Source organism: Euprymna scolopes, chromosome 35, assembly GCF_053919585.1.
Source record: "Euprymna scolopes isolate OS-2025 chromosome 35, ASM5391958v1, whole genome shotgun sequence".
Taxonomy (NCBI): domain Eukaryota; kingdom Metazoa; phylum Mollusca; class Cephalopoda; order Sepiida; family Sepiolidae; genus Euprymna; species Euprymna scolopes.
Window position 1 is genome coordinate 25,713,396 of NC_136516.1, and position 22,176 is coordinate 25,735,571.

The window sequence follows — 22,176 nt, forward strand, 5'->3', positions numbered from 1 at the left end:
GGGAGAGGGAAAAAGGTTATGGTATTAATGTTTGGTACATTTTAAGTTAGGAAACCAGTCAGGAAGTGGGGGAGAGAGAAAGATAAAAGGGAAAAAGGAAACGAGGGGGGGGGGGGTTGTTTTGGGGGCGATGCAGAACATAATTAAGTTTTGCAAAAAAAGAATAGAAAAACAAAAACAAAAAACACCAATGTTTGGTGCATTTTAGATTAGGAAGCCAATATCTTCAGACAGCCTAATCTGGTAGCACCAGGGAGTGAATCGGGTCTTTTGAAGTTAAATAATACACTTTGGTTGGAAAGTGCAGGAAAAACAGTATCAAATCATCGGTTCTGTTAACCGCACAAACAAACGGCATTTGTTTTAATAATTCTCTTGATTTTCGCATCACAATGTCGACGTTTTTGTGGCTGCACAGTTTACCAGTTGTTGCCATTGTAGAATAATCATCGAAAACAAAGCTGTTTCAAAAGACGGTCACATGAGTCGATGCTAACGCACAACAAAATATTGATGATACAAAGTAAACCAAAATGGATGAATATAATATAGACCAGACTTTTTTTACGCGTTAAAAATGGGCAAAAGTTATAAACTGTTGCCTTTGAATGGATGCTTTATGCCAAACTGATGGTTGATTTTTTTGTTTTCATTTTTGCAATCAATACTAATCCCTATTGATTTTTAATGAAGCATCAAACAGATACCATAATTAGTTCACAACCCATTATCATAACAAAGGTCGATGCAAAATTTCATCCAGATCGGCCGAGTAGTTTCTGAAAAAAAAGTATGACAGACAGACAGACTAAGAGAAATATAATCTATTTACCTACTTAGATATAAATCTCTGTTTGTGTGTGTGAGTTCATTCCCTATAGAATCCAAAACAGCTGGGTCGATTTTTTGAAAATTTCACACCGACGTATTTTATGTGTCTGGAAGTGTTCTTAGATAGTTTTTGTATCAAAATGACCTTGATAAGTATCAAAAATCGATAATCCGAAAAATTCAATCAAAGATGGAATGGTGCGATTTTGACCAAAATTTACACTCTGAAAAGCTTAACACTACAAATGCATTTTAAAAGTTTTATTACCATACAAGAAGAACAGCCCAGTGTATAAAATCAACAGTAGGTTCTTTGATAAAATAGGGTTGCGTTCAAAATAAATGTTTGTGTTTAGAGCACAATTAAACTATAATACTTAATATTTGCACTTTAAACTTTAATTCAATAATTTCCCCCACTCTTCATCGGTGCCTAAACCTAAGTGTAGATTGCACGAATAAAGCTTCTTCCTTAGAACTGCACGCCTGTGGAACTCTGTTTCATTTTCCTGCTTTCCAACTGACTACAATATGGTTGTCTTTAAGTCCAATGTGAACAAATTCTTGATGAGCCATCCCTTAAGTAATCCAATTTATTAAATTTCCACTACTATCGATGATTGACATGTTTCCCTTGACCACTGCACACTCATTAACACTTATCCTCGAGTAGCCCTCGGGCCTTGATAAGTGGTGACTCCTTTGTAAAAAAAAAAAAAAAAAAAATTCAAGTCATTAATGATTATTTTCTAAAAGCAATCGCAGGTCTTCTATAGTGCAATGTGGACAGAAGTCCCAAAACTCGAGTTTCACCTTTATTTGGACTCATCAGTTGAACTCGGGATTTGAAACCCAAATTTCTTGCATACAAGATGAGTACCCCGCCACTTGAGCAAACGCCAGTCTATTAGCTAACACAGATCAAGCAAACGTCAGCAAAATCCAACTATGGAATGAACCTACCTTGTGTCAAACAGTAGCCATCAAACTACTGATAACCCAAGCCGATGTCTCGCAAGTATTTTTACACTTGCCAGGTTGATGTCAACCAAGAAAACTAACCTAGTGAAAAAAATAATAAAAGAATTTTCTAGAATGTGGGATGATGTAATTATTTCCACAGTCAAATAACGTCGCAGTTCTCACAAGCCATGAAAGCCAACAAACCAGAAGTCCAATTCAAGTATGCTCAACTGATGAGACTAAATGAGGGCGAAACTCGAGTCTTCAACTTCCGGTTTGTTAGCTTTCATGGCTTGTGTGCTACGACGTTGTTTGACTGTGAAAATAATTATATCATTTCACATTATTATTATTATTATTATTATTATATATATATATAATTTTTTAGAAGCAATTAGTCCTGGACTGTAAAGAGCAGAGTTTATTTTTATATACTAGTAAATGTATTCATATTATGAAAAGAAAACAGTGCTCATTGTACTGTAGATATATAATAAGCTCAATAAGTATAGATGTCATAGAGCTATTTTAATATTTAGTAAAACGATTCATAATTTTGAATTAAAAATCAGTTTCAAAAGAAAAACAAATAAAATCAACTATATTGTACGATCGTTTCAGAAACGATGTTCATTTTATTTAAATTCACAATAAATATTGACAATTAGTTGACAAAAGTTTTATCCTTTAAAAACAAAGTCTCCTCATCAGCAAAAATAGGGGGGGGGGCAATTAAAGACACCAAAATAAAACCAGCATATTCGTCGTGTGTAAGGCAGATATTCATTTTTTATCCCCATTATAAAATCTGTTTCGAGTCAGTTTATCTTTTGGCATGCTGTTATAGTTTGTCTCTCAATTAGAATAATTACTTATCGTTTATATTATATATGAACGATAAGTAATTATTCTAATTGGAAGACAAAATATAACATATGCTTAAATATATTTTTATTTATACAGATTTTGATATCTATTGATTATTATATTGTACCCACTATATAGTAGTGGCTGCCCAGCATGGCCTATTCATAAAATATGCTTAAATATAATATTTTAATTTATGCAGATTTTGTATTCATTATCATAGTGCCAATACTCTATAGATTATGATATATAATATAAAGTAAAACAAAAAATGACTTGGATGCCATCAGCTAGAATCGAACCAAAAACATTCAGCTCTCCAGTATAATTTATTATTATTTGATCTAAGTCTACACACATAAAAACTTTGAAAAATAACGTTGTTAAACGTATAAATGTGTAGAAGTAACACAGGTACTTGTTTCGTTTAATCAAGACGTTAAAAAATGAAAATATTAAAAAAAAATTATATTGTGCGTACCCGTTATGGAATTAAGGTCTCATAAAAAAAAAAAAAAAAATTTCACTTAATTTGATCAAGTATTTTTTCTTTACTTTTTTCTTTTTTTTTTACAAAGGAGTCACTATTTATCAAGGCCCGGAGGCCACTCGAGGATAAGGGTTAATGAGTGTACAGTGGTCAAGGGGAACATGTCATAGTAATCATTAGTAGTGGAAATTTTGTAAATTGGATTACTTAAGGGATGGCTTATCAAGAACTTGTTTACATTGGACTTGAAAACAACCATATTGTAGTCAGTTGGAAAGCAGGAAAACGGAACAGAGTTCAACAGGGATACAGTTCTAAGGAAGAAGCTTTGTTCATGCAAATCTACGTTTAGGTTAAGACACAGATAAAGAGTGGGGGAAATTATTGATAGTGTTTTCAGCTAGACGAGGGTTTCGCGTGAAAGTCAGGACAAAGGGGACCATAGATTAGAGCTCAAATGAGCACTTGCCATGAAAATAACAATAAAGCAGACACAAGCTCGCAACGTCTCTTCTGTGGGAAAGAGGTTGCAGAGAAGAGAAAAGGGCATCCCGACTAGACTACGAAGTCTATTTTGAACTCTGTCAAGGCAGACTAAACTGCTTCCAGCAGGTCTTGCCCAGATGTGGCAACAGTACGCATTTCTTGGACATACTTAGCTCTTATACAGGTAGAGAATTACATCAGCAATGAGATATCTACTGAAGTAGTAGAATGATGCCACTATTTTCCCAGCAGCCTTGGCAACGGATTCTATGTACATGTTCCATCTTAAATCAAGAATAAAGGTCAAACCTAGAAGTTTGTCAAAACATGGTGCATCCCTAAGATGAGAGCCATTCATTTCAATTGATGCTAGATGTGGATCAGAGCATTGATGATGGAAAGATAGAAGCTTGGTCTTAGATGCATTAAAATTAAGCCACCTCTTTCCCCATTGCACCATGTGTTCAAGATTAGAGGAGAGAGAATCAGAGAGAACTTGGTCGTTTACTGCGTTTGAAGTGTTGCCATCGATCGTAATGTCGTCAGCATAAATGTCTACGAATGATCTTAGCACGTGATTTAGGAAATCATTGATGTAGATCAGGAAGAGAGTTGGGTCCAGGATCGAACCCTGAGGGACTCCAGCATTAATTCTATGAGCTTCTGATTTCTGCCCATCAACCACTACTCTTATGAACCTATCAGAGAGAAGTGATTTAATAATAAAAAAGACATTTCCAGCTATACCATAGCTGGAGATTTTGTGGAGTAGACGTTTATGCCGTATATTTATGCCATCTATATATATAAAAGCAAAAATGTATGTATGTATGTATGTGTGTATGTTTGTGTATCTGCTAAAAGCTTTCGACAGACAGAACAGAAATTCACAAATTTGGTCTCATATGAAAGTCCCATCCTTCGCCCGACAAATATCGAAAAATTGGCCAAAAACGTTAATTTTTTCACCCTGAAATCAGCACTTTTCTACAGGGAGGGGGGGGGCAACAAAAACCGTCCTCTCATGACAAATTCACTTCTATGCATGCGTCATACGACATTGTAACCTGATTTAGTTTAAAGATTTTAAAAAATGATCTAATCTCGTGTACGTCATCTTAGGTCAGTTGGTTAGAGTGCTGGGTCATTATCTAAAGGTTTTGGGTTCGTGAGATGTCTTTTTTTTTCGATTTTTTAAATTTTAATATTGAAGCAGGGTTATTTAAGCCATTTTTCACGTAACGTTCGTTTTTCTGTTTTTTTTTTTACTTCGCTTATTCTTAGGTTTTCATTAACACCCCCCCCCACCCGGACGACCACACACACCCAAAAACACCCGGGCAACGCCAGGTAATTACCGATTTTTTAAATTTTAATATTGAAACAGGCTTATTTAAGCCATTTTTCACGTTTTTTTTTTGGGGGGGGGGGTATTTTTCAGATTTTTTAAAGTTTTAACGTTCGTTTTTCTGTTTTCTTTTTTGTTTTTCCGATTTTTACATTTAAAATCGTTTGTTTGCCTTATGTTAGTTTTTTTTGTGTTTTTTTTCGATTTTTTTAAGTTTTAACTTTTTTTTATATAATATTTAATTTTTATTTAATATTTAAAAATATTTACTTCGCTTATTCTTGTTTTGATTACCCCTCCACCCACCGCCTGGGGACCCCCCCCCTTTATTTTAACGTTCACTTTTCTGTTTTCTTTTTTTGTTTTTTTAGTTTAGTTTTTTTTACTTTGCTTATTCTTATGTTTTGATTAACGTGCCCCACCCCCGACCGAGCACACACACCTCCAAACACTCGGGCAACGCCGGGTACCCCCCCCTGCTAGTACTCTATAAAAGGCCTTTGATATGTCAAGAGCAATTGCACTAAAAAGGAAGCCTAATCTTATGATATAACTGTTAACACATCTGCTGTGGATCTAGCAGAATGGAAGCCATATTGCATGTCACTGACAAGGTTATTTTTGCTGAGGTGGTTGACTAATTCTCTATTTAACACAGATTCTAGCAATTTACTCATGATGCACAGGAGACTGATTGGTCTATATTGAGAGAAGGATGAGTGATTGCCGTAATTTTTAAATACGAGACATATTGATTTACAGAGGAAAATAAAATTTTAATGAGATTGATTGCGTCACGGCCATCTTGCCTACTTTACGGATGAAGAGGGAGGGGGGCGCTAGGGGAGATAACTCCATCACCGCTTAAAGTTTGTCAAAATTTGACAAGATTATTTTGAAACATGGGCAGAAAAAATACCTAGAAAAATATTTTAGTTTCTTTTCATTTATATTATAGATTTTTTCTGTCCTTTTTTTTTAATCCTTTTTTTCATTCTGTCCTTTGTTAATCACTTTTTCGTTTAAAGGCACCCCCTCATCCGCAAAATAGACAAAATGACCGCGACACAATCAATCTCATTAAAATTTGATTTTCTACTATAAAAAAAAAACTAATCAAATTAAGCGATGTTTTTCATGAGACTTTTATTCCATAACGGGTACGTACAACATAATTTTTTTTTCCAATTTTTCATTTTTTAATGTCTTGATTAAACTAAACAAATACGTAACATGTTTAGTCGATTTACGCCTACCAAGTTCCAATTTTTTTCAATTTTGACCTTTTAGTACCAGCTATTTTTACCGGTTAAAATTAAATTTGTTCCACAAGTCAAAATACCCTATATATCAAGTTTCAGGTTTTGTAGACCAAAACTTGATAAAGTAATTTAGTAGACACTGATCCTCACAGACAGACAAGCTCACTTTTCCCATGGTATAAAGAATTTCTTTGACTTCATTATCTCATGCTTTCCTTATTAGACAAGCAAATAAATGTATCTAGATTTATATTTATTTTCTTTTGTCTTGAATTATTATATCATATATATAAACTAGCAGGGAGATCCGACGCTGTCCGGGATTAAATGAAGATAAACAAATGCTCCATGCTCCCATACTTTTATTGTCGATGAAATCGCCAATTTTTTAATCAAATCGATTGATTTCCTACTCTAGTAAAGGAATCCCCCCTACAGTGTTGCATCCCTCTGCCTGTTCTACAAGTATTTTTAATGGTGCACGCTCTGACAAACTACAAGCACTTGTGCCCCCTCAACGTAGATACCACCAACAAACTCATCAAGCAGCTAAATCCCACCCCTACACAGTAGGGACCCCTAGGTGTAAAAATCCTTCTGCTCCAATAGTTTCTTTCTCAGAACTGCTAGACTTTGGAATTCCATTCCGGATTCCTGGTTCCTTAACTGTACTGACATGCAGAAGTTCAAGAGTAATGTGAACAGACATTTTGCTGCTCAACTTCCTACATAATATCCCTGCAACTCATGTCCCCGATATTAACCTACTACTTTAAAGTGGCACTGTGCCTTGTTTGGGGTGAAAATTGAATTAAAAAAAAAAAGTGTACTGAAAAGAAGTTTTACATGCCTCCCTGCAGAGACTTAGTCCACCATACACTTCAGTCTATATTGCACTGTAGAGAAACTACTGTTGATTTTTTTTTTAATTATCTGTTAATAATAGCTTCATTTAAAGTTTAAAATGCAAAAGTCAAGTATCATGGTTCAATTGGGTTCTAAACACAACGTGCCCCTGTTTTATCAAAGAACCAACTGTTGATATTAGGAAATTATTTTTACATAATTATCTGAATTAAAGTTGTAAAAAAAAAAACGGCGCTTTTACACTATTGGGACGAAATTTTGTAGTCGATAAATGGAGTCTTCAAATAAAAAAACAATGGTTTCAACTAATTTTTTTTTTTTTTGTCAATTCTAATAAATTACAATGTTAACTTCCAAATTATGCAGTCGGAATTACCTGAATATTACTGAATTATTTAATTACCTGAATATTACTGAATTATAAAAAAAAAAAAAAAAAAACTTTAATCGTGGTAGCAGGTGAAAAATTGCCGTCATCTTGTTTAAATCGAAACGGAAAATTACCTCCCTTTTGAACTCTGTTGTATCTTACGATCGTTTTTATTAAATTCTATTTTTTATTTTATTTATTTATAAATAATTTTCTACATTATCGATTTTCGTAATTTTTGGATATAATCATCTTAAAAATACGAGGAATACGTAGATAACATTGTTTTCATGTGAAATTCAGTTTTACGATTTCCGAAATTTCGTTCCAATAGTGTAGAAGCGTCAGAAAAACTTATCCATGTCGGTGGAAGAGTAAATTAGCTTTTTCTTTGATAATATTTATTTGTTGCATATTTATTTTCGTTGGTTATTGTAAAAAAAATTTTTTTTTAAGTGCGCGTGCACTTATTGATCCGCGTTGTTTTTTTAATCGTATTTCCAAGTTTAATTAAAGTTTTATATGTTTTTTATTATTCAATCGTAAAGTTAAAGTATAGAATAGGTACAAAACATCCTCTCCTCCCCATGTTAAGAATGGCTTTTTAAATAATAACGTTAATACGGATCACTCTCTGCACTAGCACCTAAAAAAAGAAATATGTCCATTCAGTCAAGTTATATATCGACCATTCTTTAAATTTTGTAGATTACAACAAACAACAGAGAAGACAAACAAACAAAAAAATGCTAAACACAGAGTTGAAGATTTTGGCCAAGGTCCTGTCGAATCGGCTGCAGGTTGTTATCGACGAGTTGGTTGAACCAGAACAGAACTACGCTGTGAAGGGGAGATCGATTCAGAACAACTTGCACCTGATCCGCATGATCCTAGAGGGGGGAATAGATGACGACACAGAAGCCGCGCTGATAAACTTAGATCAGTCCAAAGCTTTCGATAGGGTCGACCATCGTTTCCTGGCATCTGTCTTAGAGGCCGCCGGTTTTAAACCGGACTTTTGCAAGTGGATCTCCATAATGTATCGGCAGCCCATGGCTGTCGTGCAAGTGAACGGAAAGCGCTCGAAACCCTTTGTTATCTCTCGGTCGGTTCGTCAGGGTTGTCCGCTGTCGCCCCTGCTTTATGTCCTGGCTTTGGAGCCTCTTCTCCGCAAGCTGAGACATGGGGAGGCAAATTCGGCCCTGCGCGGAATGGCTCTGCCTGGCGGCTCAGCTGCCAAGGTATCCGCGTTCGCCGATGATGTCACGATCTTCGTGTCGGGCTCCAGAGACATTGAGGTCGTGTCGGAGGCACTCACACAGTACGAAAGAATTACAGGGGCCAAGATAAACCGCAACAAGTCGGTAGGACTGCGGTTGGGCGCATGGAGTGGCAACGCAAACCTCCCTGCGCCCTTCAGCTGGACAGATGGCCCGGTCCGGATCCTCGGCGTGTGGTTCGGACCGGGTCTCCAGCTTGACAAGAATTGGTTGGAGGTACGGTCAAAGGTGGAGGCTGCAGTCAGTTCGTGGCTTCCTAGGAAACTTTCCTTAAAGGGTAGAGCTGAGGCGTGCGCCACTTACGTCTTTCCTCTCATCCTTTACCGACTGGCCGTACTTCCCCTGCCTGCACAACACCTAAAAGCTCTCGTCGAACTCTTGTCCTCGCTCCTTTGGGACAGAGGAAGACACTGGGTGAGCAGACAGGTCTGTATTCAACGTCCGTGTGAGGGAGGCTTGGGAATGCCGGACTTGAAGTGTCATCGAGATGCTGAGAGACTGGCCTTCCTGAGCAACTATATGCAGGAGGACCAACCGTGGCACCCCGTGGTTACTGCCGCCTTCCCCGACCTCGTTCTCGACCCTTCCATCGAGAGCCGTCGCAGGCCGCGGGGAGAATCTGCCTACATGAAAGAGTGCCGAGCCGCGCTAAAACGACTACCAAGGTCCAGTGACCTTGTGACTGCTACCCGTAGGGAACTCCACAGGGATCTAGTGAGGGAGGCCGCTGACGACCCGCTATGCGCGCGTTTGGGGTGGCAGCAGAGTGGGATCCGCTCCGCGTGGAGCTGGGCGCCAGGTTCGAGTCATCTGAACAATTCGGAGTTCTCTCTGACCTGGCGATTGGCCCGAAATGCACTTCCACTCAACAACATACAATGCAGTTCTGGGTTTCTGGAGTCGCCCGATTGTCCCCGTTGTGGGACAACGGCTGTGGAAACTACGGATCACGCTTTCTTTGATTGCCGCGAACTCCGCCAGTACTGGTCGTATGTCAGTGGGGTGACGGCTCGCATCGATCCTGAGCATCCTCGCCCAATTACTGTATCCAATGTTGTGGACAACGTGAGGCCGCCGTGGGACCGGGAAAGACAAATGGTCTACGTTACGATTCTGGCCGTGGCGAGAATGGTGATTTGGACGTCGCGTCTGCAAGGTTGCCGGGGGGTGTTGTCTTTTTCTGATCAAGATCTGATCGCGTTCTTTAAACACCAACTACGGGTGAAGATCAGATGTGATAGAAGAAGGCTGCATCGCGCGGCATTTGACAGAAGATGGATACATGTGGCAAGTCTGTGTGTACGAAGAGGAGCCAAATTCGAATACGTGTTCCCCGCCTAGGTGTGGAACGCGCAGTTCTGTAAAGTTAAATTAAACAAGTAGTCTCTCAGCTAGCTGAGTGTGTGTTCCATCCCTCCCCGATTAGGAAGCCTCCAAGATCCCCATCCCCTCTTACCTGCAATTTTTGTTTTTCACCCCTTCCTCTAAATTTTACCCATCTTGGAGAAAAAGAAATACAAACTAACCTCCATCCCTTACCCACAAAATTTTCTTTTCTCCATTCACCCCCATCTAGAGGGCATCCCCACCTAGAGACTGACCCGCAGAAGCGAGGTTCCTTTTACAAACCTAGTGGAACGGGCAGTCTATCAACTAGACGGGGTTGGGAGGGTCCTACTAATCACCTTTTGTTTTTTCTTCCCCCTCCCTCGACACAAATGAATTATTGTTACCATTTTATTGTTATCTTTTTTGTTTTTACACGTCAATAAAAAATGTTTTAAAAATTGGGAGTTACTAGGACGTCCCCCAAGATGAAAGGGTGAATGCGGTATTATGGTGAAAGAAGATACTAGCTGGGAGAAACTTTTGACTTTGTTTAGTTCTGGAGCGACAAGGATGACCAACGACCCCCAAAATCCCCCCCCCCTTTTGAGTTGGCCATGTGCCTAAGTTTTTTGTTCACCGTTAATTTTACTGTATTTTTTTAACATGAATAAAAGATTTAATATCTCAATGTGTTATTTTGTATCTTTCGGATTATGGCTTTTTTGTCCAAGTTCAATCTGTGATTGTAGATTGCTTACAAAGGATTTTTACTTTCGTTTTGTACTACTGCCCTGAAAATGTCCCTTCTGATTAATGCTTACCAGTTTTAAAATATTTTGTTATTCTGTGAAAAACACATCCACGTTCGTTTTGCTTATTTTAAAACTGGTAAGCCTTAATCAGAGGGGGACTTTTTTAGGGCATTCAACGTGAGGCAGAACGGTCCGCACAAAACGGAAGTAAACCGTTTAAACAACCACACTGAAACTGAACAAAGCCCGAATTACTATTCTCATTAATTATATTCACAACGTTTCGACCGATGTAACATCCGGTCTTCTTCTGCACTTAAAAAAGGTTGCTGTTGTTGTTTATTTAGAATTAAACTTATTTAAAAAAAAAAAAAAAAGGTACTCATGCAGAGAGTGATCCGTGCTGAAATAACAGCGTTATTATTTAAAAAGCCATTCTTAACATGGGGAGGGGGTGTTTTGTTATTCTGTACTTTAATCTTACAATTAAATAATAAAAAAAAACATATAAAACTTTAATTAAATGTAGAAATACGATTTAAAAAAAATAACGCGGATCACTCTCTGCATTAGCACCCAAAAAAAAATTAAATTGCAGAAAAATATTTTTGATGTACGTATTCGTCCCGGAATGAATATGTCATATTCCAAAAATCAGTTCAAGTAGTTATATATATATATATATATATATATATATATATATATATATATATATATATATATATATATATATATGAGAGAGAGAGAGAGAGAGAGAGAGAGAGAGAGAGAAAATAATTTTTTAAGATTTTTTTTATGTTTTTAATAGTAAATTGTATCTATTACAAGGCTGATTTCGATCTCGAGGGTTTGAATCGAGTTCTCTCCCCCTTATTTATAAAACATGGGTCAAAACATAACATTTCGCTTCCTAAATAAATTTGATATTCTTAGTTAACAAAAAAAAATACTTGATCAATTTATGTGATTTTTGGAATATGACATTTTCGTTCCATGACGACTACGTATATCATATTGTTTTTAATTTATTTTTCTGCATGTTTGTTTTGAAAATTGATTGATTTCTAAATAAGCATCAGTTACAAGATGAGCATGAGCACAGATAATTGATCATCCTCATCTCTAAAAAAAACATATCAAAACATAATTGTAGGGTTTAATTTTTTTATAAGATTTCAGGGTTTTGTTTGTTTGTTTGTTATTTTTTTTTTTAATTCCAAACGAAAAAACAATACATATAAATATTTTTTTATTTACCTGAAGGTAGTTATTTCGAATATTGATAAGCACAGATCATGTTGAAAAATCCAGAAGACGTTTTTTTTATCAAAAAGGACATGTTACATCTTGAATAACTGTCAAACTTGAAGCGGTTCGTGATAAGCAATAGTAATATGTGTCTCGAGACGACAATGCTGCCGCCATCATCCCACAAAAGACTTCAGACGAACAAAGTTTTTTTTTTTCTAGGTTATTTTGAAGATGTGTATTCAAATTTTAGTTATGGCTTTGAGGAGCCATTTTTAGAGTTTCAATTTTTAGGGTTCCGATTTTGAGGAGATCCGATATTTAGGGGAAACATTTTTAAAGGGAAACAGTTTTTTTATTTTAGGTAATACTTTTAGATATCAGAATTTGGTGCTTATTCAAACTGGCACTCATGACGACATTTAAAATTAAAGAAAATACAGAAATGTCTGTATGATGTACGTTCGTACCAGTCATGAGAAGAAGATGAAAAATTCCAAAAATCACGTAATTTGATAAAGTATTTTTTTTATTCAAAATGTTTCGATGAGGGTGAAAAAAAATTAAATCAACGAATCGTAGACAAGGACAGACAATCCTAATGCACGTGGAAACTGTCAAAATAATCACTGATTACCTCCCCCTTATTATATTCTCTATAGAGACATAGCCTCGTCTGTCACTTATCGGTAAAAAATGGCAAATTTGGTTTTCACAAATAAAAAAAAAAATGGATCAATTTTTATGATTTTTGGAATATGCAATCTTCATTTGGTGATATGTAAGTACACAATAAAAGTTTTTCTTCATTTTTGTTTATCACCATCAGTGCCAATCGGAATAAGCTCCCAGAATTTTGCGGGAATCCTCAGTTTTTGGAGAGTTATTTAGGTGTTTTGGTTTGGGATGTGTAGTTTAGGATAAGCGGGTTTCAGAGAAATATTTTCAGTGAAAAAAGGTCTATAGGGTTTATACCTAAATTTGAGAAAACGAGAGACATGTTATACAATAAGCTAAAACAAAATAATGAGTTCAAAAGGCTTACAGTCACAAAAGAGATATTTCATATGAAAAATATTTCAATGTTTTCAGTTTAAAAACTTCAGTGAGAAATGTTAGGCGTCTTAAAATGGATAAGTTTATACATTTGTTTTTGATCAGCAGACGACAGTGTGAAAGAGTTGATGAGCTGTCTTAAATGAAGGACCATTAATCCAGTCATGATCAGCAGAATGCAATCGTCTCATGTCAAGACAGTGTGGAAGAATTAATGTGTTATGAAGTTCGTAGCTACGGCTTCAACTGACTCTGAAACTGTACATGTGAAAAGTGCGCAGCTCAGTACGCTGACATTTTCCGATGAATAAAATTACTTTCACTTATAACTCGGCCTTTTGTTCTCTTTATATTTCGCCTTACCACATGGAGTAATGAAGTGGGATTTTATTTATTTTGCCTTATTTCCTTTCTCCGAAAAGATCTAAACACTTTGTGGATACATTCAATCATTCAACAAAATTGTAAACACTTTACCTTAGATTCTTGCATGGAATTTATCAACCACGTGGATATAAACAAACTCACGACTCAGTTATTTTTACACATTCTCTAGCAACCAACATGGTACATGCAATTCCCCCACCAGTAAAAATTGAAATGGACGGCGATTTACAAGAGAACTAGGCCCTTTTCAAGTTAACATGGGAAAACTATGCAGCTGCAATGGAAATTGAAAAAAAAAAAGTGACTCTAGAGTTGTAAGCCATGTTTAGTTTCAGAACAGTTTCCGATGGTTAGATGTTCTATACAAGTCCTGGAGGTGAGTGATTCTCAGTAGACAGAACAGTTTCCAATGGTTAGATGTGCTATACAAGTCCTGGAGGTGACTGATTCTCAGTAGACAGAACAGTTTCCGATGGTTAGTTGTTCGACACAAGTCCTGGAGGTGACTGGTTCTCAGTAGACAGTTCTTGAGTTTGAAGTCACAGAGCAAAAGATTCTTGCCGTGATGACACAAAGAAAACATATGCGAAATTGCTTCAGAAAAGGTTTAATTTTTATGGAGCAATTCTGGTTTCTGATTGGTTGGTAGCAGAACATGAATTAATTTGACTTGTCAGTTCCAAGCAGCATCGTTTATAAATAGAATATTCCGACTGTGCAGGATCATACCCCATTATATTCCAAAAATATTGCAACAGCAGCAAATATACAGGTAGGGACTCTCCTCTCGACTACTGGCAAGGAATGTCTATAAATATATAAAAACCTGTCAATGTTGGCAGAGGAACAAGCAGACGCAAAAAAATTTTGGAAAGACTCACAGGTTAGTTTGAACCCAAACAAAATACATATATAAACGTTATATATTTAATTCCTGCACACAGAAACAGGACAAAAAAGTTGATGTTTACTTAAAGAAATTAAGAACCTTAATCAAAACATGTGAATATGGTGCCTTCGAGGATGAATTACTGTGTGACTAAATTGTAATAGGCATCAGCAATAACAATGTGAAGGCCAGGCTTCTAGGCGAATCTGGGTTCACTTTAGACTGGACAATAGACCTTTGCAGGAGCACTGAACAGGCCGAACAACAACTTGACAAATACAACAAATCAGCACAGATATCCATTACACAAAAGTGGCAAAAAAAAACGCATGAATTTATGAAGGACTAAATTCTGTGGGCAGAGTCATGACAAAAGGAAGTATCAAGCATATGGACTCATGTGTGCGATCGGGTTAAAGTGCAATCACATTGCCAGGGTATGCGAATCACAGAAGGAATACAGCTCGACTCTGACAACTTCAAAAAAACCTGTCAACTACATGGGGCACATTTTCAGATAATGTCAAACAGTATTGGAGATTTTTTTCTTTTTACAAATGAGTTACCACTTATCAAGACCCGGAGGCTACTCGAGGATAAGGGTTAATGAGTGCACAGTAGTCAAAGGGAAAATATCATAGTAACCGTTAGAAGTGGGAATTGGGTAAATTGGATTACTGAAGAGGATGGCTCATCAAGAACTTGTTCACATTGGATTTGAAGACAACCATATTGTAGTCAGTTGGAAATCAAAAAGATGGAACAGAGTTCCACAGGTGTGCAGTTCTAAGAAAGAAGCTTTGTTTATGGAATCTACGTTTAGGTTTAAGCACAGATTAGGTATGGGGAAATTATTGATAGTGGTTTCAGCTAGACGAATGATTTTTGTGAAAGTCGGGACATGAGGGACCAGAGATTGGAGCTCAAACGAGCACTTGCGATCAAAAAACAATAAAACAGAGACTCGCAACATCTCTTCTATGGGAAAGAGGTTGCAGGGAAGAGAGAAGGGCATCCCCCCCACCACTAGACTACAAAGTCTATTTTAACCTCTGTCAAGACAGGATAATCTGCTTCTAAGAGCTCCTATCAAGATGCAACACTCTACAGATATCCAAAGTGTTCAGTGATTACTAGAAGTCGTAAACTACATAGCAAAGTTTATACCCAAACTTAATACAATATGTGAACCACTGCGATGCCTTCTGGACAAGGAATTTATGTGATTGACTGCCACAACATGAAACAGAATTCACTCCGATCAAATAGCTCATCTCCAAAGCTTCTGTTCGTCATTACTATGATGTCAGCAAGAAAGTCTCACTTGAATGTGACAATTCAGAAGTTGGCCTTGGAGCAGTCTTAACACAAGATGGATTGTACATGCATCCCAGGCAATTATAAAAACTGAATGAAACTATGCTCAGATTGAGGAAGAGTGTCTTTCCGTTGTTTTTGTTGCAGAATGATTTGAACAATATATCATCGACAAGGAGAAAGTCAAAGTATTCTCCATTCACATGAGCCCAAAGTGACTCCAGCTATCTTGGACATCACCACCCACTGCTCCAGCCACAATGGAAGAGAATCTCACCATATTCCAACTGCAAGAACAGGAACTCGCGGAAGAGTTTGCAAATATTGATATGAAAGATAGCCTCTTTATCACTGACCACCACCTCTCACAGATACAAGACGAAATTAACCATGACACAACGTTAATGGCATTGATAAAAGTCACAAAAAATGGATGGTCAGAGGACAAAAACGACAGCCATTCAACATCAGGGAATACTGGCCGTACCGTGAGGAACTGTCTTCTGAAAATGGCCTGGCATGCCAAGGTATCATACCAACTAAACTAAGACCCGAGATGATCACCAGGGCACACAGATCTCATCTTAACATTCAGTATACATTAAATACCGACCACAATATAATGTTCTGGCCATAAATGCATGCAGAGATCACAGAAGCCATATGAAGGTGTGAAACCTGCCAATTAACCCAACGACAATAACAGTGAACACCTCTGATGACTTACCCGATATCAGTTCACCTCTGAAAGTGTGTTGCTAGTGGTTTCTTTTAAGTAAACAGCAAATAATTTGTGTTATTGGTTGATTGATATTCTGACTTTGTGGCAGTTGACCAACTCTCAGATTTTAGTGGAAACTTCCTTGCTTGTAATGAAACTCACATAAAGTGCTTTGAATCAATCAACATAGCGTGCAAATATGATTTGACTAAGTTGTTATCAGGAAAATTTGAGAGAATTGGCAACTTTCCTGGTAATGTAATTCTTTGCTTAAACGAAGATGTGATACCATATATCAACCAAGCACGATATTTTTCCATTAATAGACGAGATAAACTACAACAATGGAAAATAGTGGTGGAATAATGAAAGTGACAGAAGACACAGATTGGCTTTCAATATAAAAAAAAAAGCAGATGAAGTCTGTGTTAACGAAATTGATATAACAATCGATTCACGCAAAAAAAGTTACAATTGCAAAAAAATATTCCTTCTTGTTTTAGTGTAATTTTTATGCCTAGGATTTTAATATTTTCCTTGCATGGGTCATCGTGTAACTTCCAGTGTAACAGAATTTTTATATAATCTTGAAAAATAACCTTACCATAACACATAACCTCCAGCCTCCACCACCCACCACTACCACAACCAAGCGGATGGATGGGCTGAAGCAACAGTGAAGCTGAAGAAATGAATTATTAAAAAATCAGTAAAAGAAGAAACAGATTTCTGGAAAGTCATACTTGAATGGCACAACGCAATCACACCTAGTATGCACAGTTCGCCAGCACAAAGGTTCTTTTCAAGACGCACCTGCTCCATGCTACTTTTCAAAACCACAAACTACACACCACAAGTTCAAGTAGATATGTTATATGAAAGTGCTGTCCCCTTCTCATGTAAGTCAGAAGGCAGACAAGATAAGTAAAAATTATATTAGGAAAAGGCTAGAATCGAACCCTGTAGGCAAGTGTTAAAAAAGATAATGGATACTTGGAACCTTAGGAATTCAGTCCAATGTTAATTCTTTTAGAAATAACTAAATATTATTTATGTCAGAAAAATCAATTGTCCATTCTTTTAGAATAACTGGATATTAAATATGTCAGTTAAAAGAATGGACAATGCGAGTTAAAAAATATTGTTTAAAAATAGGTTAGATATTAAACAATTAGAATTGAGGATACTTTTTTTTGCCAAAAGTGTGTTTGGACAGACATATGTAAATCCACGTGAACGTAGTCACATTGAGAACCACACTTTTGACGTCACAAACAAAGGAGATTTCTCAATATAGGAATCGAGGGTTCAAAGTTAATGAGTCAGAGATTAGGATGAGATAATCGGAGAGCAGATCACAGTAATAGAGTCAGTTGGAGAGTGAACGTACTTAGAGGCAAAGGGAGAAGAGTAGATCATGTAGTCGAAAAGGCTTGAATTCCTGACATCATCAATCAGCTAGTTGATGAATAAAGAAATCATCTATATTTTTTGTAACTGTTGTCTTCGTGTCGATTTTACAACTGAAAAGGTAAATGTGTTTTGTATATTCAACTATAAACGAACCCTTTATAACTCCCTTACAAGTAATGCGTCTCCTCCATCATAATAATGAATCTCCTTTCCTCTATCTGTGTTAAGAACTGTTGCATCATATGTCCCAGCTCCGTAAAATTAATATGAAGTCCTGGAGAATCATGACAGTCGTCATCATGATGCAATATATATAAATGTCATTATCATTCTAATATATGTGTTATAAGAACTGTTTTATATGAAGTTCCCTCAGTATTGTCATCACCATGGTTATATCTGTATTATGGTCCCCCCTGCTATTTAATAGATGTATAGCAGACACTGTACATAAAAAAAGTAGCAAAAAAATACTATGACCGTCACAGTAAGTCACTACCGGACCTTACTATAGGCTTACCTGTTAGGGTGAAATGTCACCCACAGATCCCTAATAGCAATTAGAAACCTAGTATCCTTTCTAGCAAAGAAGCCAAAGAGTTCAAGTAAATGAGAAAACCTACAGAAGGAACCGAGTTCACATCCATCAACCGACCGTCCTCTCAACCAGTGCACCCATCACACCCCAGCATGCACCCATACCACAACCAGCAGAGGATAACAATTTCCAGACGAAACCAGTTCTCCAACAACCTCCAGCACATGACAAACAACTTTGCATGTCTAGCCATGTTGTCAAACTCCGCGCACGAGTAAGAGACTATATACTGTAATAAGAAACCGTGAATCTGCAAGTAAAAATTTTCCTTTCTTTCAATCTTTTTACAAAGAATAAAAATAATAAAACACAAAGAAAACAAAATCAACAAACACAATACATTCAAAATGAATACAAAGAGACACGTGCAAGCAAGCACTGACTGCAACTAGTAATTTCGAACCAAACTAATAAAACATGAAGTACGTAGCTACGGCTTTAACTGATTACGAAACTTCGTGCGTTAAATGAGTGCAGCTCGGTACGTTGACATCTTCCGGTCAATAAAGCTACTCTCACTTATACTTACAATGTGGCCTTTTGTTCAAGATCAAAGTGTAGCATCTGTTCCGACAGATACTGCAAGCTATGACTAGCTAGGACTAGCTATGACTAGCAAAGACCAGATGTGGGGGCAGCCCCACATGCCTGACCTTTAACCAGCTCCCATTTCCCACCTCTCGGGAGCTGGTCCCTTTTTTCCCTTCCCCCTCCCTTCACTCCTCACATTAAAAATCGGCCTTGTGCCTAATTTGCTCGGTGGGGGAGCAAATAAATACCATCTGTTCTTCAGATGCTGCACTTCCAATTTTTGTTCTCTTTCGGTGGAGGAGAAATCCTTCACGACTGAGACAATTTTTATTTTTGTACCTTTTCTCCACGTTAAAAAACGACCCTGGTGTCTAACTCTGTCCCGTGGGGAGGCATAGTAAATAGGTACAACATGGCCTTTTGTTCTTTCTTTATATTAGTGTGTACGTTAGTGTCAGAGTGTACATGTTCTCTCCAATTCGTCCTTTCTAGCCGCTGTATTCCATTTGTTCCACAAACGTTTATTGTTTTCTGACAATGAACAAGATCTGGAAAAGATTTAAAAACAATTGTTACAAATTTATGGCTTAGCTTTACGTGTTAGAACATGCAATATAAATTCCACATAAAACAAACAAGGAAGATTTATAACTTGAAATGACTTTTATAAAAGCTTGGCTTGAATGTGAATGTTCAAATGTTGGGTTTTATGTGTTGGAAGTAATGTTTGGAAGGAAAAAAGAAAGGAGATTGAAAGACGAATGTTTATAAGAATACCTATCCCTTTTTTTTGGGGGGGGGGGGCGGGGATACCTTCTCTTTGGTTTTCAGTGGTATTGTAGCAGTTGTAAGCAGAAAAGTGGTTTAGCTTTAAAAACGGATTTTACTTCTTGCTTGACTGTCTTGTGCTTCTTTTTGGTCTTTTTTGTTTTCTTTTTCTCAGTTTTTTTATATCTTGCCACTTGCACGTTTCCCATTGGCTAGATAAATTTTTGACTATTTTTTTGTTTTCTTTTTCTCAGTTTTTTTATATCTTGCCACTTGCACGTTTCCCATTGACTAGATTAATTTTTGACTATTTTTTTTGTTTTCTGACTGGAAGAATGCATAGAGCACATGTGTAGAGACACTTTTGCACACAGCTGATCAGTCAACATCCGGTTGGGAGTTCATTTTTTTTATTCATAGATCCTCACAAATTCATTACCAGCTTACCGAAGTTAAGCAACGATGAGCCTGGCCAGTACCAGATGGGTGACTATTTTGGAAGGCTAGGTGTTGTATGTACCGTGCCAAGTCATGAGAAATGTCAAGGTTGGTATCTGGAGACGCATTAATTCACTGGGAGAGATGCACCCCTAGTCTTAGTTAAGATATGCATCTGATGGCGTCGGCAACAGGATGTTGGATGGGCATGGAGGAGGATGAATCTCTAGCAGATCAACGATTCTTTAGTATTAGGAGTTGCGTTTTTTGATAGCAACTATGCGGATGATCTAAGGACAACGAATAAATGATGCAGACATCAACGCGCTCTTCTTCCTATCTAACTAGTTTCAATTATGCATAAGCAGAAAACTCACTCTTTCAACTGCCTTCAATCAGGTCGATGTTCGTCTGCTGATGTTCATGCATCTTTAAGTATAGTTTTTTTGTTTCTTTTTTTTACATAGGCATCATCACTTATCAAGGCCAAGGGGCCACTCGAGAATAAGGGTTTAAGAGTGTAAAGTAGAAATTACACAATATAGTAATTGTTAGTAATGGAAATTCGGTAAATTTGTTAACTTATATGGAATGGTTCATCAAAAACTTGTTTACATTAGACTTGAAGACAACCATATTGTAGTCAGCTGGAAAGCAGGAAAACAGAAGACAATTCCACAGACGTGCAGTTCTAAGAAAGAAGCTTTGTTCATGGAATCTACGTTTAGGTTTAGGCACAGATAAAGAGTGGGGGAAATTAATAATAGTGTTTTCTGCTAGATGAGTGTTTCTTGTGAAAGTCTGGTGAGGGAGGACCATAGATTGGAGCTCAGCCGAGCACTTGCCATGAAAATAACGATAAAGCAGAGACAAACTCGCAACATCTCTTCTATGAGAAAGAGGTTGCAGGGAAGAGAAAAGGATATCCCCTACAAGGCTACGAAGTCTATTTTGAACTCTATCAAGACAGGATAAGTCCTTTCTAGCAGCTCCTGCCCAGATGTGGCAACAGTACTCCATCTCTGGACGTACCTGGCTCTTATATAGATAGAGAATTGCATCAGCAGTGAGATATCTACTGGATTGATAGAAGGATCCCACCATTTTTTCAGCAACCTTGGCAAAGGATTTAATGTATGTGTTTATTCCATTTAAGATCAGGAGTGTAGGGGACTAGGATATATAAATCCGAATCCCGTTACAAAAGAAAAATAATGAAACGAATGGAATTGAAGGAAACAACAACTCAATTGATGGATAAGATAAACGTGTCGTTTATTTACTGTTGAAAGAATGAATGTTTTAGATATAACACGTGTTCATGTCCGCGCGGGTGTAACCATCGTTTGTTGCGGGATTAGTGGTGTAGAAAGAAAAGGAAATGTGTGTTCATCTCACTATCGTTTGTTCGCACGTGGGAAAAGAAGTGGGTAATGTAGTAGAAATGGGAATGATAGTCCAGCGTGTAGACAAAGACAAAGGATAGAGGATTGACATTAGTTAGCAGTCAGCTACGCGAAGGTGTTCTCGGGGACAAGTTGTAGATAGAGAGAGAAAGAGTGAGAATGTCAGTCCAGTTCATGGAGAGAGAAAGCATATAAAGTGTACGTACGGTCTGTTAGCTTTTTGTCCCACATAGTAGCAAGTGGCGTGAGGTACGCGCGTGCGAGCGCCTGCCGAAACGGTGGTGGCTGGTGCGCCAACCAACCACCTCGGAAGGCTAGTTGGAAAAGGAAGAAGCTGCTTATTGCTCTTGCTTTTATAGGTGTTTCCTGTGGTCTTTTGTGCATGTGTGGATTTCCTTGGAAAGGGGAAGTGACGTCGTTCATGTGTGCATTCGTGTGCGTACGTTGAATGTGAGTGTATGTACGCGAACGTGAATATATGTATGTGTGTGGACGTGGGCGCGTATGTTTGTGTGCGCGTATGTATATGACAAGTAATATAGCTTGAAATATGAATGCG

The 22,176-nt window shown here is 37.3% G+C and overlaps 1 protein-coding gene across 1 annotated transcript in view; it reads right to left on the reverse strand.

The window, feature by feature from the left end:
• LOC145259741 (uncharacterized) overlaps positions 1 to 12,721 on the reverse strand; it is a 119,355-nt gene extending 106,634 nt beyond the window's left edge. The window contains exon 1 of the mRNA XM_080117441.1: positions 12,103 to 12,721. The gene's annotated coding sequence lies outside the window, so the exon portion shown is untranslated. The remainder of the gene's footprint in view (positions 1 to 12,102) is intronic.
• Between the last annotated feature and the right edge of the window lie 9,455 nt (positions 12,722 to 22,176).